This window comes from Pollachius pollachius, assembly GCF_949987615.1.
Source record: "Pollachius pollachius genome assembly, chromosome: 1".
Taxonomy (NCBI): domain Eukaryota; kingdom Metazoa; phylum Chordata; class Actinopteri; order Gadiformes; family Gadidae; genus Pollachius; species Pollachius pollachius.
The window spans coordinates 42,523,722-42,539,548 of NC_136934.1; positions in this window are offsets into that span (position 1 = coordinate 42,523,722).

Here is a 15,827-nt window from a genome sequence, read left to right on the forward strand (position 1 = left end):
ATGGATGGAGGGGTGCGTCTCAGACCGGGAGTCGGCCGATTTAATCAAGCGCACGGTAAATATTTGCATATGTCTGAAATGAGATTAGGATCTCACAGCGCCAGTCTTCGTCTGCACCGCAGAATCTGTAATGAGACGGCCACGTGGGAGGGGCTGATTCTCACTGAGCTGGAAGGAGAGCCTTGGTTTTCTGTCCTGTAAGTCCTAGTTTCAGACAGACAGGGCTAGTGTCGATGCAAATACATCTTAGGGTCAGAATCAGGAACTATTATGTGTGAATAATATTACAAGAGGAATCTCAGCAACAAATGGCCTCAAGCATGGTATTTATGACTTTATTATACGTTTTCCATCAGCAAACACATCAATCGTTTTTTTGTTGTATTTTGGGGAAGAAAACTCTTGGATTATAGTTTTCTTCTGAAGTCCTGATTTTGTGGTTGTATAAAACATTTATATGTTGCCACCAGGGATGGAACAGTTCAAGTAAAAAATCTGAACCGCTCCGTTCGCTAGTCATGGTTCAGGGCATGTATTTATTGTTCTTTTAATTCGGTTCCAACATTATTTTTCCCCGGAATTACGTTGACCAGGGAAACTTCTCAGACTCAGACGGTGTGGAGTCGCTGTCCCAGCAGGGCTCAGGAATTAATTTGGCATGTCCTTTGACATGTACCATCCATCTGTGTAACTTCATTTTAAAAGATTCCCTCACTTTAAACAAATTGTTCAATGTTTTTCTTCCTTCCAACTACTTGCACTTCTCCTCCTATATCAAAAAGCTCTACCTACTAATAATAGCAGGCTGCCAACGTAATATACTCCATTCATGATATTTTTGCTCGCTCGCCAATAGCTATAGTGCTGCGGTACAATTTTATTGAAACTTTGCACAATGTACAAACCACCTTTTAGTTTTATGGTCATTTGAAGTACCCCCATACATTCCAAGTGTGTCTTCATTGGAACTTAAGCGGGTAGTGTGACCAATGCGAGCTAGAACACCGGCACCGCCATACAGGCTCGATATAACTTCCAGGACTGCTTGAAACCACTCCACGCATCGCAGCGCCATTACCACTCATTATAGTAAACACAGAACAAGAACAAAGGCTTGGGTAGTGTGCGGCCCGCTTTACATCGCAGTTCTGCTGTAACAGAGTCATTGGAGCCAGAGTGGACCGGAAAGCCAGTGCCTTGCTCCACACAGCACTTGCGTGGTATTGCCGTTTTATTCCGAGAATTAATGTGGTCTAAGGGTACTTGACAATTGTACAGCAAATAATGTACAAATTACACCGTTACAGAAATGAAATGTCTTTGTCAGCCCTATTTTAAAATGTTACATGGTGGCGAAGCGACACTATTGCATTGGTTGGGGTGAACCCTATAAAAATATATATATATATATATAATCTTTTTAGCCACTTGTGTCATCCCCTGCTTTATTAAAAACGTACTGAACCAAAAACCATGACTCAAAAACCGTGATATGAACCAAACCGTGAATTTGGTGAACCGTTCCGCCCCTAATTGCCCCATTTGGATCTGTGTGGAACTAGGTTTTAGTTGGATAGAACTCTTCTCCGGTGCATGTGCCCGTGCATTTTCGCTGCTGCTCTTTTCAGTGAAAACGTCCCTGCAGATGTCATGCATTCGGCTTTCGATCATGTGTGTCTGCAGCACCATAGCCACTTGCCAAGACCCCCTCCCCTTCTTATTGCCTGTGAGGGAGTGTGTGAAGAGAGTACCCAGGGACACAAGAGTGGGCCACTCTTCTTCTCCGCTAGTGGCAGCCATTATTTTGGTTGTGAATGCTGACACTTAACACTTAGATTAAAATGAAAATTTTGGCAAGGCGGGGTGTAATTCGTTCTGGAGGGTTTATTTGATTGCCACATTTGGTGCTTAGGCTTAGGGTTAACCCCCCAAGCACCAAACAGTGATACTCCAGGGGGTAGTTCTGTTATTTATTTGCAGTTCTGAGAAGAAGGCATTACAGCCAGACAAAGGAAACCACTGACAGCATATGCTCAACAGGTTTTGATTTAATCAGGACAAACATTATCCAGGGGCGGGGATAACAGCAATCGTAATGAATGTCATTGTGATTCTTCTCAGATTCTTCGTCCTCTTATCGTTATTATTATATATTTTTGTTGAGGACTGTTCATTATTATAATTCTACTCAAACTCTTTTACAAGTTGAAAATCAAACCGTAAAAATCTCCAGCAAGGGCACAACTGTGGTCGAAGAGAGAGTAAATGCCGAGCCGGGCTGAGACTGTCATTACGCCGTAGACAAAGAGGGGCATTATCTTAGCGAGCCACCAGCGTCCCCAGAGGACCCAATGGTGACCTTGTCTCCACCATGAAGGCCACACTCAACGATCCAACCTCACCACACTTATTAGTTATTTTATTTAAAAATCCATAAAAACGTAACGGGGGTTCACTAAGGCGTGCATTCTACCGCTGAAGATGCGGCGTGCTGCACCCACTTCCTGTGGTTGTGACATTTACCGCTCACCGATAGACTAATGTTTCAGTGTTCCCTTTCAAACAGCCCGTGCTCATGCAGGGCCACATCAGGTCTACGGTGCTCAGCGTTTGTTATACTGAGTGAGCTCAAGTCCATTAAAATGTAATTGAGGCGTTGGTTGTTAAACATGGCCAGCATGCAACGACAGACAAAGGTATTGTGTGTGCTATTATACACATGCCCTCTCAAGCTTAGAAACACACCAACGCATGGACGCATGTGTGCACACACACACACACACACACACACACACACACACACACACACACACACACACACACACAAACCCCCCCCACACACACACACCCACACACACACAAACCCCCCACACACACACACACCCACACACACACAAACACACAGAGCCTTCCTTGTGACTCTCATCTAACAAAGTCTGATAGGATATTTAATAGCAGTGTAAATCCTTGATAGGTGAATGTTTCGTACCGTTACATTGGCCTGCACCATTGTGCACTTTTCATCCGTCACAAGAGCATTTATTACCCTATTATGCTTTATGTATATGTGTGAGTATGGACAATATGGACGTATGACCAACCCTGTCCCGTGAACTCCATCCCCAACAGCCTGCAATGCTGCTTCTTATTTTGTCGTCGTCCCCACTACAGAAAAAGGACATGATATTTATTGATTCATCCTTAGCCCGGTTCCACCAGGGACATTGGGATGCAGGGCAAGAAGCTAAAGAACACACACATTGGCCCTCACCTGGGCTGTGAAGACATACAGAGTGGCTGGCATTAGTATTGACGTGTGTGATGCGAGTATTACGGATGGCTCCTTCCAGCGAATCAAAACGGCTGTTTAAGAGCATCTACCAGTAAAGCGATTGATTGTGCGACAGTATTCAACAGCAGTGAGATATGAAGCCGTCTAAACGCACCTCCCCCTGGACAGCCACACGTTCCTCTGTCGCACTCTGGCCCCTGAAGTTCCGTTCTATAAAGAGAAATCTTTACGGCCTGATGCATGTCCAGCGGCAATTGATTACAAGTATCGATTCCCACGTTGTTGTTGCATTACGCTATAATCATATCCCCTGAACCGCGGCTGACATGACGAGTAGCATAATAGTGCCGGCCTCGTCATTTGATACCCAAGTCTTTTTCTCTTGTTTTTTTTGTGGAAAAAATAAAAAATCTTTAACCGTTTAATTTTGAAAGGCGGGCTTCTGAAAAAGCCGTCTGCGTTGCATATCTGGATTGGTGGATCGATAGCGATCCATATCTTTTTATTCAGTGTTCCTCTCCCTGGCCATTCATCACGGCCCCTGTGCTATTTGTGGCGATGCCTGAGGCGCAGCCACAAAGAATGCTTCCATCTGCTGCCTGGGAGCCCGGGTAGCAGGTGGTCACAGGCCACCTGCAGCTGGGTTCTGCCCAGGGTTGGGACGCCTTCGGGCTGCCGGTAAGCTATTTCTCTGTCGCTCCCATTTGTCTTCTTCACTCCTTTTGTTTGGCTTTGAGGTTTCTTTGGGTCGGGTGTTTTCGTCATCCGGGCGTGTTGGTCGATGTTCATCCGACATATTTTTGAGGAGCTGTGGAGCTGCAGGTTATATTTATACTTGTAACGTGTATTGCCACCAAGCATCACATTAGTATGCACTTTAGTGCTACATTTCAGTTTTTTGAAGTTGATTTTCCTTAATGATCCCTGATAGATTCTTGCTAAATTTGGGTGTAGGAGATCTGTTGTGCAGAGGGACTCAGGTGTGGCTCATATGATGGGCCTCCCTTTTTGTTACTCATTTTCACATTATTGCATACATACCTAATATTTATTTTGACTTTTTTTTCCTCTCTCTCTCTCTATCCCTCTCTCTCTCTCTCTCTGTTTCTCTCTCTCTCTCTCTCTCTCTCTCTCTCTCTCTCTCTCTCTCTCTCTCTCTCTCCTTCTCTCTCTCTGTCTCTTTTCAACCATGCAAACGTAATTATTTTTAATGATTAAATTATTTTCTATCATCCTGTGTCTCTTCTCTATTTCTCTTTCAATTCAATTAAAAAAACAGTATTGGCATGGAAAACATGTACATTGCTAGTTATTTATCTATAAGTATAAGATACAATTTAAATTTCAACGGTGAGAGAATCAGTTTCCTGTATGTGCACATCTCCAATTGCATTATTTTCTGTACAATGTGAATAATACACATTGCAAATATAGCAAAAAGCTTAAGTATTCTTTCTACATCCTCACTCTCAGTCTAATTTTTTTTTTCTCTCTCTCTCTCTCTCTCTCTCTCTCTCTCTCTCTCTCTCTCAGTGAATCTGCATACGTACATACAGACTATCTCAGAGCAGATCAGAGCAGCCACACTCCGACTGTCTCCCACGATGATGCTGGCAGCTTCATGGTGTTGTTCACACTCTAACCCACAGGAGGCAGTGGTAGTCTTTCAGGATCTAGACACCGCTTATATCCAACGTCCATCCTACAAACGCATGCACTCACACACACACAAACACACGCCCTAACCGAGAAATGAGCACACCCAGCTAGAGTTTCGGATCACTGTTCCAGCCTTGTGTTATTATCAATATAGGTGTCAAGCACTGTAGGTGCAGGCAGATATTGTTATTGTTAGTTAGCAGGGGCGTAGGAATGAGTTTAACATTGGGGGGGACACATATCGGAAACCTGACAGATCCGTTAATGGTTTGAAATACAGAAATATGTCATAAATTAACTACACTGAAAAAATAAAATTCACAAATATATTTTATTCTACTAAAAAGATACATTTGTAAATGTAAAGGAAACACACTTTTTGAATGGCAGTAAGGAACTGATGAATATCAAATCAATTCTTTAGTTGCACGCTCAATCATCCAGTTTTTTAGAATAAGAAGCGGTGACAAGACGCTGTGTTGCGCTTTCAAAATAAAATAAAATATTTTTCTCCCCCGGTATAATTTTTAGGTGGGACAAATGCGCCTGTCTCCAATATTGGAGGGGACACGTCCCCTCTGTCCCCCCCGGTTCCTACGCCCTTGTTAGTTAGTATTATTATAATTATTATAGTTGTATTTGTATAAATATTATTAATATTTTTAGAATTATTGATATACTTGTTTGGATTATTATTATGATTGTCTTTTTTGTTAGTTTTTGCTAAAATGCATATATGCTCCATGCTGATATGTGCTGATTTCAGAAATATTGAAAATAAATCAACCACTGAATAAGGAGGGAGATGAAAATGCAGAAGAAAATCAATCAAAAGGTTGTTTCCGGTGGTCTCTGTAAAGATCCAGGGTCCCTCGTAAAAGGTTAGAGAGAGACTGAGAGAAAGGGAGAGCAAGGGAACTAGGGACCGGGTGAGACCGAAAGAGAGAGGGATAGACCGAGAAAAGGTAAAAAGTAGATGAAAGGGGTAAGGCGCCAAAGACAGACAAGGGTGAAGCAGGGGGGCAGAGACGCAGGAATGGGCTGTGTGTGTGTGTGTGTGTGTGTGTGTGGGTGTGTGTGTGTGTGTGTGTGTGTGTGTGTGGTTGGAGGCGGGGGGAGGGGCGGGTTTGGAGCTCAGATGAGGTGGTGACACCGTTTACGACACGCGTCATTAGGCTCCCGATGAGGCGAGCTAGGGCGCTAGGGATTTAGCTCTCCTCTCCACCGCTGCTGTTTGTTTTGAGCGGTCTGCGGGTGGGGGGGGGGGGGGTTGGGGGGGGAGAAAAGGAGCCGCCTCAGAGTCCGAGGGAAAGACAGCCTGGGAGAACAACAGAGTCAGAGGTGGCCAAACGTGGTAGTCCTGACCTGGAAAAGAACAGGTAAGGTCAGGTCAAAGAGAACAGCCTGGCCAGACGAGCAGAACTGTATTTAACCAGAGGACGGACAGAGGTCATGGGATATGAATTCTGATCAAATATGCAGCAAATAAAATACACAGCATTTGGTGGATAATGCAATGCATCTTACATGAGTGGATCACTTATTAGCATGGGTGGGCATCGCACTGCTAACCATGGCGTCCAGGGTAAGGGGCTCAGGGCTATTTGACATACTGTAGCAAGCGACACAGGATCACAGATAATTATCCATCCATTTAACAATATTATCAATATCCATATGCTTATTTAGATGGTTAACTAGGCTTTTAAATATATATTTATATGTATATAAATGTTTATATTTATATGTGTGTATATATATATATATATGTGTATATATATATATATATATTAATAGATGTGTATAAATATGTCTCCACAGTGTACTCAGCGAAAAACACCATACATTTCCTGCCAGTCAGCCTTTCCGACAATTAAACACTCCCTTTTGTTCCCGTCTCCAATCTGCGTCCGCTGCTGAGCTCGTCACATTGTGCGAGCATAAAAAAAAGTCAGATAGAGGCAGCTGTAAAAAAAGAAAAAGAAAACGTGCCTCTGGTCTAGTGGGAGTGCGTGGAGATGTGCTGGCGCTGCTCGACTCGGGCTAAATCAGTTTGACTCACAGCGTTCCCAGAAGAGCCCATTGGATTAGAAAGCAGCTTATGGCTTCCCTCTGTAGAGAAATGGATGCTTACTTTCCAGACATGTAATTTTGATCCCAGAATTTTCTCAGAAGTGTTTTGACAAACCCGTTTCCTCGCCTGGGCGTCTGCGCAAACTGATGCACCGCCACGGGTTTGTGGACAGAGGTGAAAGCTACAGACATTTGTAGTCTAGAGTTACAAATTTTCCCGCATGGGCCGAGATAAAGGACGAGTAAGAGCGATACATTCTCCTGATGAGACAGTGTTAGCTCGTCTGACTATTCAAACACTTTTTTATTGACTCATCATGATGTGCACCAGACTAGCTAAGAAAGCTATTAGGGCTGGTCAACAATTGGCCACCTGTACCCGTGAGCTGAAGTGCGGAATGTGAATGGGGAGAAGGCCTCTTAGCATACCAACTGAATGGTAGTAAGCTGAGACCGGGGAATACACCCACCATCAAAACCACCTCACCCACCGACACCACCATTACCAGCAGCACCTAACTAAGCCACCGAAACCTACCCCACCCAGCAACACCTACCTCTCCCGTCCACACCACCACCACCACTACTACCACCACCAACACCTTCCTCTCACACCAATACCACCACCAGACCCAACACCACCACCACTACTACCAGGACAAGCACCGACCTCACCCACCAATGCCACCACTGCTACCACTAACCACCACTAACTACAACACTAATACCATCCCCACAAACTACCCCCCCCCCCCTCTTTCAACACTACCAAAACTACTGCTGCCACGAACACCAACCGACCACCACAACAACAAAAAAATACCACCAATGTCCGCAAAACCCCCACCCCCTTCACAAAGACCATCACGACCCACACCACAATCACCCTCTCCACAATTGCTCTCGCTAGACCACCTTAACAAACACCTCTAGCACTACAGTCACCCCCACCACAAACACTCCAGCACCACAACCTTGTAAAACACCTCCAGCACCTGCACCACAATCACCCCCACCCACAATCACTCCAGCACCACAACCTTGTAAAACATCTTCACCACCTGCACCACAATCACCATCACAAACAGCACTAGCCCCATCACCTTCATAAACAACTCTGCCACCGGCACCACAATCACGCCCACCACAATCACTCTAGAACAACCACCTTCACAAACACCTTTACACACAATCATCCCCCACCATAACTACTCTAGAACCACCACGTTCGTCACAGCAACCTCCATCACTGTGACCAACAGCCGCATCACCACGGTCCCCAATACTACCACCTCCTCTATCTCTGACCAGAGCTCCAGTCCTGCTCAGTATTCAGAGCAGGCAGAGACCTTCCATGAGGTGGAGTCTACAAGTCTCCACGGCGACTTGGACCAGCGCCGTCGGACACTCAAAGCTAATTCGTGCCCTCTGGAGAGAGAGAGAGCGAAATAGAGAGAATATAACAGAGAGGAAGAGATGAGGGAGGAAAGGTCTGATAATCTTTTTATTCAGACTCTGAAGACCTTTATTAAACCTTACAGTTAATTCTTATTGCATCAGGCACACATATCGGCACAAAAACATGACACACAAGTAGTTTAACCATACAAATGCCATAGTATGCCAAAGGGCAAACGTTAGATAAAATCATGCTCATTAAAGTTATTAATTTAAAAAATGCATTTGGTATAAAAAAATCTCCTTGCTCTTTTTGATTTCCATCACAAACCTTGCGGTGTATATGGGTCACATGGTTGGCACAGGACTGACACAACTTGTATATGTTTTTCCAGGAACCCTGCCTTGGTCTCTTGTCGTCCTTTGTCGGCACAGTCACGTACATTCATGTGTGTTGTACACAGGCAGTCCAATCCCCAGCTAGAGACTAGGGTTATAACCCTAGTTATAACCCCCTAGCCTTGGAGTTATACAGTATAACAGTACTACATGTATTAAGTATAACATGTATTTATTGCCCGCTAGGAGAAAGAGCAATGGATATTTGTAGTGTTGTACTAAATATGATGCGAAAAATAAATACCACTTCCTAAAAAACATAGCTAGAGAGACAGGAACAGAGGGAACAAAAGACCACTAGATAGAGGGATAGCAAACAAAAAGATCTGAACCACCACAAAGATTAGAAGGGTTGGAACGAGAAAGAAACACGAGGGATACGGAAAAGCATGAATACAGAATAACAGGAGATAAATATAGAGATGGGGAGATATCACAAAGTAAGAGATAAGAAAAGACCACAAAGAGGAGAGCATCCAGAGGCTGTCCATTCAGAGAAGTAATAGAGATGTCCTTCCAGACGAACTGGGTGGTGTGAGGAGGGTGTGGTGAAGAGCAAGGCTTGGAGAGGGTGGGGTGGAGAGCGTGGGGTAGAGAAGATGGTGGGGCTGGATGTGGGCGGAATGGAGGTGAGATGGCTGTGATTGAGTGTCAGTGTCACTGAAGCAGTCTGAGGACTAGTGGTCCAGTTACACCTTCCACACACACACACACACACACACACACACACATACACACACACACACACACACACACACACACACACACACACACACACACACGTGCGCACACACACACATACTAACAGACACACAATAACACACTAACACACACACATACTAACAGACACACACAAACTAACAGACACACACATACTAACTGATACACACAAGTTACACAACACACACAGACATGCACACACCCTACTGCGTCCCCACCCCTCTGCACGCCTTCCTGATAGGACTTAAGAAGTCATTTCAGGGAGCAATTCATGTTTGATGACTTTATTGATTTTCCTATAAATCCCCACTACCTGCTCTTTTTTCCCTCTCCCTCTCTCTCCCCCTTTTCTCTCTCTCTCCTTCTTGCACTCCCTTTCTCTTCTCCTTCTCGCCCTCTCCCTTCATCTATTTGCTAGTTTTGGCTCTCCCCATTGCTCTTGCCTCAGCCATTCCCCTATTCAGTCAAGTGTAACCCCCCTCCCCCCCCCATCTCCACACACACTCTCTCTCACACACACACACACACACACATTCACAAACCCGACCAAGCCTGGTTGCCACTGACTACCAGTCTTCTCCATAAATACCTCCATTAAGAAGACATTTTCGATCCTCCATCTTTTTTTTTTTTTAGAAATGAAATGCACAACACACTCAATATATATATATGAAAGTATGACTCTAAATGTTGGTCTGTGATAAATACAGTACCTACAGTTCATTCATTGCTATTTTTTATTCTGCCATTGTGTTCAACCTTCAGTGAGGGCTTTCTATGAAAAGTGCTTGTGAGTTATGTTTCCTTAGCTCCCTAATACACAACCTTCCGCAGATGTAACGTAAAATAATAAATAGTAATAAAATAACAATAAATAATAAAATAATGAATAGTAAAGGTCACAACATATGAAAGACACAAAACTACTTGTTGTTTTTGAGTTGTTGTTCAGGAGATAAAATAGGTTGTTAAAAAAAAAGTTTAAAAAGTTAGCTTGTTTTTGTGTTATGCAGAAATGCAAATAGCCTACCTTTTGTTTAAAAAGAAATCCAGGAGAGCAGCCTTTCAGTTTGAAGGTTTCTAATGATGCTGAATGATGTCGTTGCGGTATAATGAAAAACACTTCTCAATCTCAATTCTGGACTTTGTTTTTGTATCAAGTGGTGATTAAGGGGTGGGTGGAAACTTGAAGAAAGATCTTCCCTATAAGTGGAAGACAGACAGAGGGGGAGGACTTTTTAAATAAATAAATCCAGCGGTGATGGCCACAAATGTGTTTTTGGAATGAGTCATGCAGGCCTCGATCGCCACAAGCTGTCAGCGGAAGACGGAAAAGACAAAGCAGCAAACAAGTTGCTCTCTCGCTCTATCTTTCTCTCTCTCTATCTCTCTCGGTCATTCTCTCCATCATTCCGTCTCTCACCCACTCTCTCTGTCGTTATCTCGGTCGTTCCTTCTCTTTCACTCTCTCTCTATCTCTGTCTTTCCCTCTCTCTCTCCCTCTCTCTCTGCCTGTATTGGGGTAGTGGTAGCTCCTAACTGCAGCCACTGGCCACTATTAGGGACAGGGTTATTGATAAGAGGAGGGTGGGTAGACAGGCCTGATGGGCTGATGCTTTGGGCACTCACATTTAACTAGGTGGAGATGCAGGGGACACACAAGATCAGAAAATCCTGTGGCTTCCACAGATACTGGCCAGGGAATGGAGAATTTTGTTTTCCTGTGTAAAGAAATAATAAGAAAAAAATCTATTATTTTAAGGGAGTCCCTGCATAGCTTTTACTCAGTTTTACTCTAGTATTACTTCAGGGAATAATAGTGAGAGATAGATAGTTTCCGTTTAACAAGGACCAATAACAACATCTGAAGGTCACATCCACCAACTATAAGGGCAACAGGGTTGACTTTCTGAAAATGGACTGGTTGAAACCGGTCATTTAATCATTGCTACAAGCTGCTACACGGGAACCTTCCAAGTCGTACAATAAGGCCCAGCGTTTGCTGGATTTACAGTTTTAAGTGCATCTGTTTTCATTCACTTCAACCGTCTTAAATGATATGTCTGAGTCTATAAAACGGCTTTCAATATTTTAAAGAGCAACGGGATGTGTGATTCCTCTACCAAATGAGAAAAGGCCATGTGGTGCTTAAAACAATAACGAGACACAGGGGTGGCAGCCCAGCAAAGCTATGACCTGTTTACATTGGAAGTTTATTGATGGCTTGTTTATTCAAGCTACTTTATTACAGACCTCTGTTGAGATACAAACGTGTATTAGTTGTTTTAAAGGGATAGATCTGTAGACACATGAGGTCTTTGCTAGGTAAGTGGAGATGCTGTTTATATGGGCTTATTGAGTTGAGTCAAAGATGGCAGTGTGTAACGTTGACATACTCCTCATGAATCTTGGATTCAAGGCAAATCTTTTAATGTTAAATTCAATCTACAACATGCATACACATTGACAGTCCAGGGTTAAAACACTGATAATATGTTCCACCTAAAAGTGTGTATGTATATATATGTGTGTGTGTGTGTGTGTGTGTATACATGTGTGTGATATATGCACAGATAGATACATGCACATATTGTGTCTGAAAGCTGCCCTCCCTATTCTTAATCATTCTGCTCTTCCTTTGCATATATTTCTTGACAAATCCTCCTTAAGCCAATTTTTCATATTGTTTGGTCTTGGGTTGAGGAAAACAAACAAGGAGCTGAGCGTGGTTGAAACCTACGGCGAAATGATCAAAGCAAACGTGTGGACCAGGAGGGCTGAGATAAGCATGTCACAACAGTGGAGAACAGACGCGAGAGCACCACAGAGACTGATAGCCAGGAATGGAAGGGAACCAAGCATGGGGAAAGAGGTATGTTATCAACATAGTCCCACAAAGACGAGAATGAAAAAATTGCATTACATTGTAAACAGTGTACTTAGACAAGGCTCCCAAACTTTTGCTTATGGCAAAGTTTTGAAATAGAAAAGAAAGGAGACAGAGAGAGAGAGGCATACAGAGGGAGAGACAGAGAGGGAGGCAAATGGAGCGAGAGAGAGAGAACGGCAGGGAAATGGAGAGAGAGACAGAGATGGAGAGAGTGACAGAAAGAGAAAGAGGGAGGGGGAGAGAGAGAGGCAGAGAGACGTGAGGGAGAACAATGCTACCAAGAGCAAGACAACCAAGCAAGAGACAAATAGAAAAATCTTACCGCAAAAGTTGAGATAGTCTCAACAAAGACAGTTTGCGAAATAAAGCTACGCTTTGTAGCATGTGAGGAGTGAAAGGAGGCAGAGAGCAGGGGTTCACATTAGAAAGCAGCTTAAGAAACTGCTACAGAGAGTGGGGTCACATACAGGTTATGGGAGGAATAGACCACCTAGTGTCAAAATTTCTTCACTAAAAAGCAAGGTAGACACACATGATCGAGTGAATGAGGCTGACTATAAATACTGTTACTGTTAAATCCCAGAATTAACACTGACAACTGTATCACTAATTCACTGACAACTGTAGTGCCAACTCATTAGCAACTGCGGTTGTTACAACCTTGGTACTAACTCACAACCTTAATATTAAAACACTAACAACTGAAGTTCTAACTTACTAACAACGGTGTTACTTACTCACTAGCAACTGTGGTACTAACAAACTGATATGAGTTCTAACTCACTGATGACTATAGTACCAACAACTGTAGTACTAACTGTAACAACTATAGTACTAACTCAGTAACGACTATAGTAGGAACTCATTAATGACTGCAGTACTAACAACTGTAGTACTAACTCACTGACTAGTACTGACAACTGTAGTACTAACTCGCTGACAACTGGTGGCAGTCACGTGCTTTTGTAGATGGGATGACATTCTCTGAATCTCTGAACCATGCATGTGACAGAGGGATGGATCGACTTATAACCAAATTGCGAAGCAGGTATGAATGATGTCAAAACCTACGCACACGAACCCTTGCACACACGTGACACGCACAGACAACATCCGTCTTGGTTACGCATGTATCCACTCTTGTGTGCAGGTTTTAAACTACGCTTAACGTAAAGCCCAGACCTAGACAAGGCTCCCCCGCTTCTCCGTCTCCCACCTCATGTGCTTTCAGACATGCACACGAGGATGTGTGCAGACACAACGTCATGCACACGCACCGCTCCCCGCCACAGATCTGAGCGCGTGCAGACGTCTCCTTAACCCTTCAGCTCCCATCTGGGGTGATCCCAGCCTACGACTGCGCCCCGCTGGGCTTGGCGCCCCCAAGCAGCCGTGACAGCGGAGAGATTTAGGGGATCTCAGGCGCAGAAAGAGAGAGACACGAGTCGTTGACGGTAGGAGATTGGTTTCACGCCTGGGGAGGCCGGGTTGAAGAGGGGGGTAAGACGTTCCCTTTAGCTCCCATTTTCCCCCCTCGTTCTGATCCGGAAACTCGCGATAGTCTTGTTTAGCTTGGAGAAAATCCCTTTGGGCGATAGGAAAGCCCCTTTCACAAGATGATGGACTAAATGGTTGCGTTTACACCTCCTTCAGCAGAGTGTAAGCAATAAGGTGCCCACAACCAAGTCTCAGTTTCTGGGAACACCACAGAACAAATGAGGAATGTTAAAGGAAGGCTAGGCTGTCTGTGAGCCCTGGACAAGTGTGGTATGGGTAACAAAAAAGACACACAGCAAAAGCGTGTGTGTGTAATGGCTTTGTCTAGACTGAAGTAATGAGCTGTACACTTGCCAACCAATTGACTGCTCTAAATACAAATAACACTCTGCTGTTACAGAGATGGTCTTTAGCTAAAGTTAACCTCACATCGAGAACACTCTGCTGTTATCGAGATGGTCTTTATCCAACGTTGACCTTACATTGTGAACATCAGCTCAGAGCCAGCCAAAACTCCCAATGTCGTTATGTGTGGAGATTGAAAAGCTGTGAACCGTTTGCCTCTGTGAGATTTAGCAGAGTCTAAATCAGCAACGAGTGTTTGGAATCATTGCATAGAAATTGCCAATCTTCCCGCTGACAGTCTAATTTGTTTAGGTCACTGATATGGATGATGCATTACCACGGGCAGAATGGTAAACAACAAAGATTACAGGCAGAAATGGTCCAAGCGAGACAAGATGTGCACGCTGTATAGCTGCTGTATTTGTGGCTTCCTTGAATCATTGACAAAAAAACTAAAAGAAACAACCAGAGCTTCTTCTGTGGCAGGTCTGGTCTTATTGACTCAAGTCAACGAGGCTCTGCCACTTGCTAGAACATTGGCATTGTGTGTGTGTGTGTGTGTTTGGTTCTTTGTGTCTTTGTGTGTCAGTTACAGCACTACATCTACTGTCACGACTTCACATCCTCCGGGGGGCATTACATCAGATTGCTTCCTTTGTGATGTGACTGACTGTTACACAAAGACCCAATGGACCCCCGTCCACGCCCCCCCTCCCCTCCCACGTTCCGTATTTTGCCTCTGAAATCGTAACCATATCCAATGGAATTGGAGTCCTCTGCGTTGGAAACAGCAACACGAGACTGAGCAGAGGAGGAAAAAGAGCCGGAGATGCTTTGCCGTATTGACGGCTAACAGGAATTACCGTACCGCTCTTTTTTATTCCTACAGCTAGCGTAGCAGGCCATTACATATCCATGAGCCTCAAACGTTTTAGTGTATGCTAATTGATTACACTGTGTGTGTGTGTGTGTGTGTGTGTTTTTGTATGGTATATATATGCAGTGTGTTACGTTTTAGCAGCAGGGATGTCACCGCACGGCACGCCGTCATTTTGTGTAGGGCTTCTGTCGTGCCTCAGGGGCTATGTGTAGATCCTCCCTGAATAAATGGCTCACCTTAACGTAAACACCCAAGCCCGCCTTTGGCCTCAAATCCCATTATGATCCGGGAAGCCAGAGCAAGATGGCTTTTGAATATGGAGGAAGTAGTGGTGGCAACAGAGAGGATATGAGAGAGAGAGAGAGAGAGAGAGAGAGAGAGAGAGAGAGAGAGAGAGAGAGAGAGAGAGAGAGAGAGAGAGAGAGAGAGAGAGAGAGAGAGAGAGAGAGAGAGAGAGAGAGAGAGAGAGAGAGAGAGAGAGAGAGAGAGAGAGAGAGAGAGAGAGAGATGCATGAGGACATGCTGTGAGACAGAGGATGAACCATATATTAGCATAGTACCGCAGGGATCAAGTGTACATGCACACCATGTGTTCCTCTGTCCTCCGGTAAGCGGGGAAGGACATGACTGCATTGTTGTTGCAACAGAAGGCAAATTGAATCAGCAAATGTTTC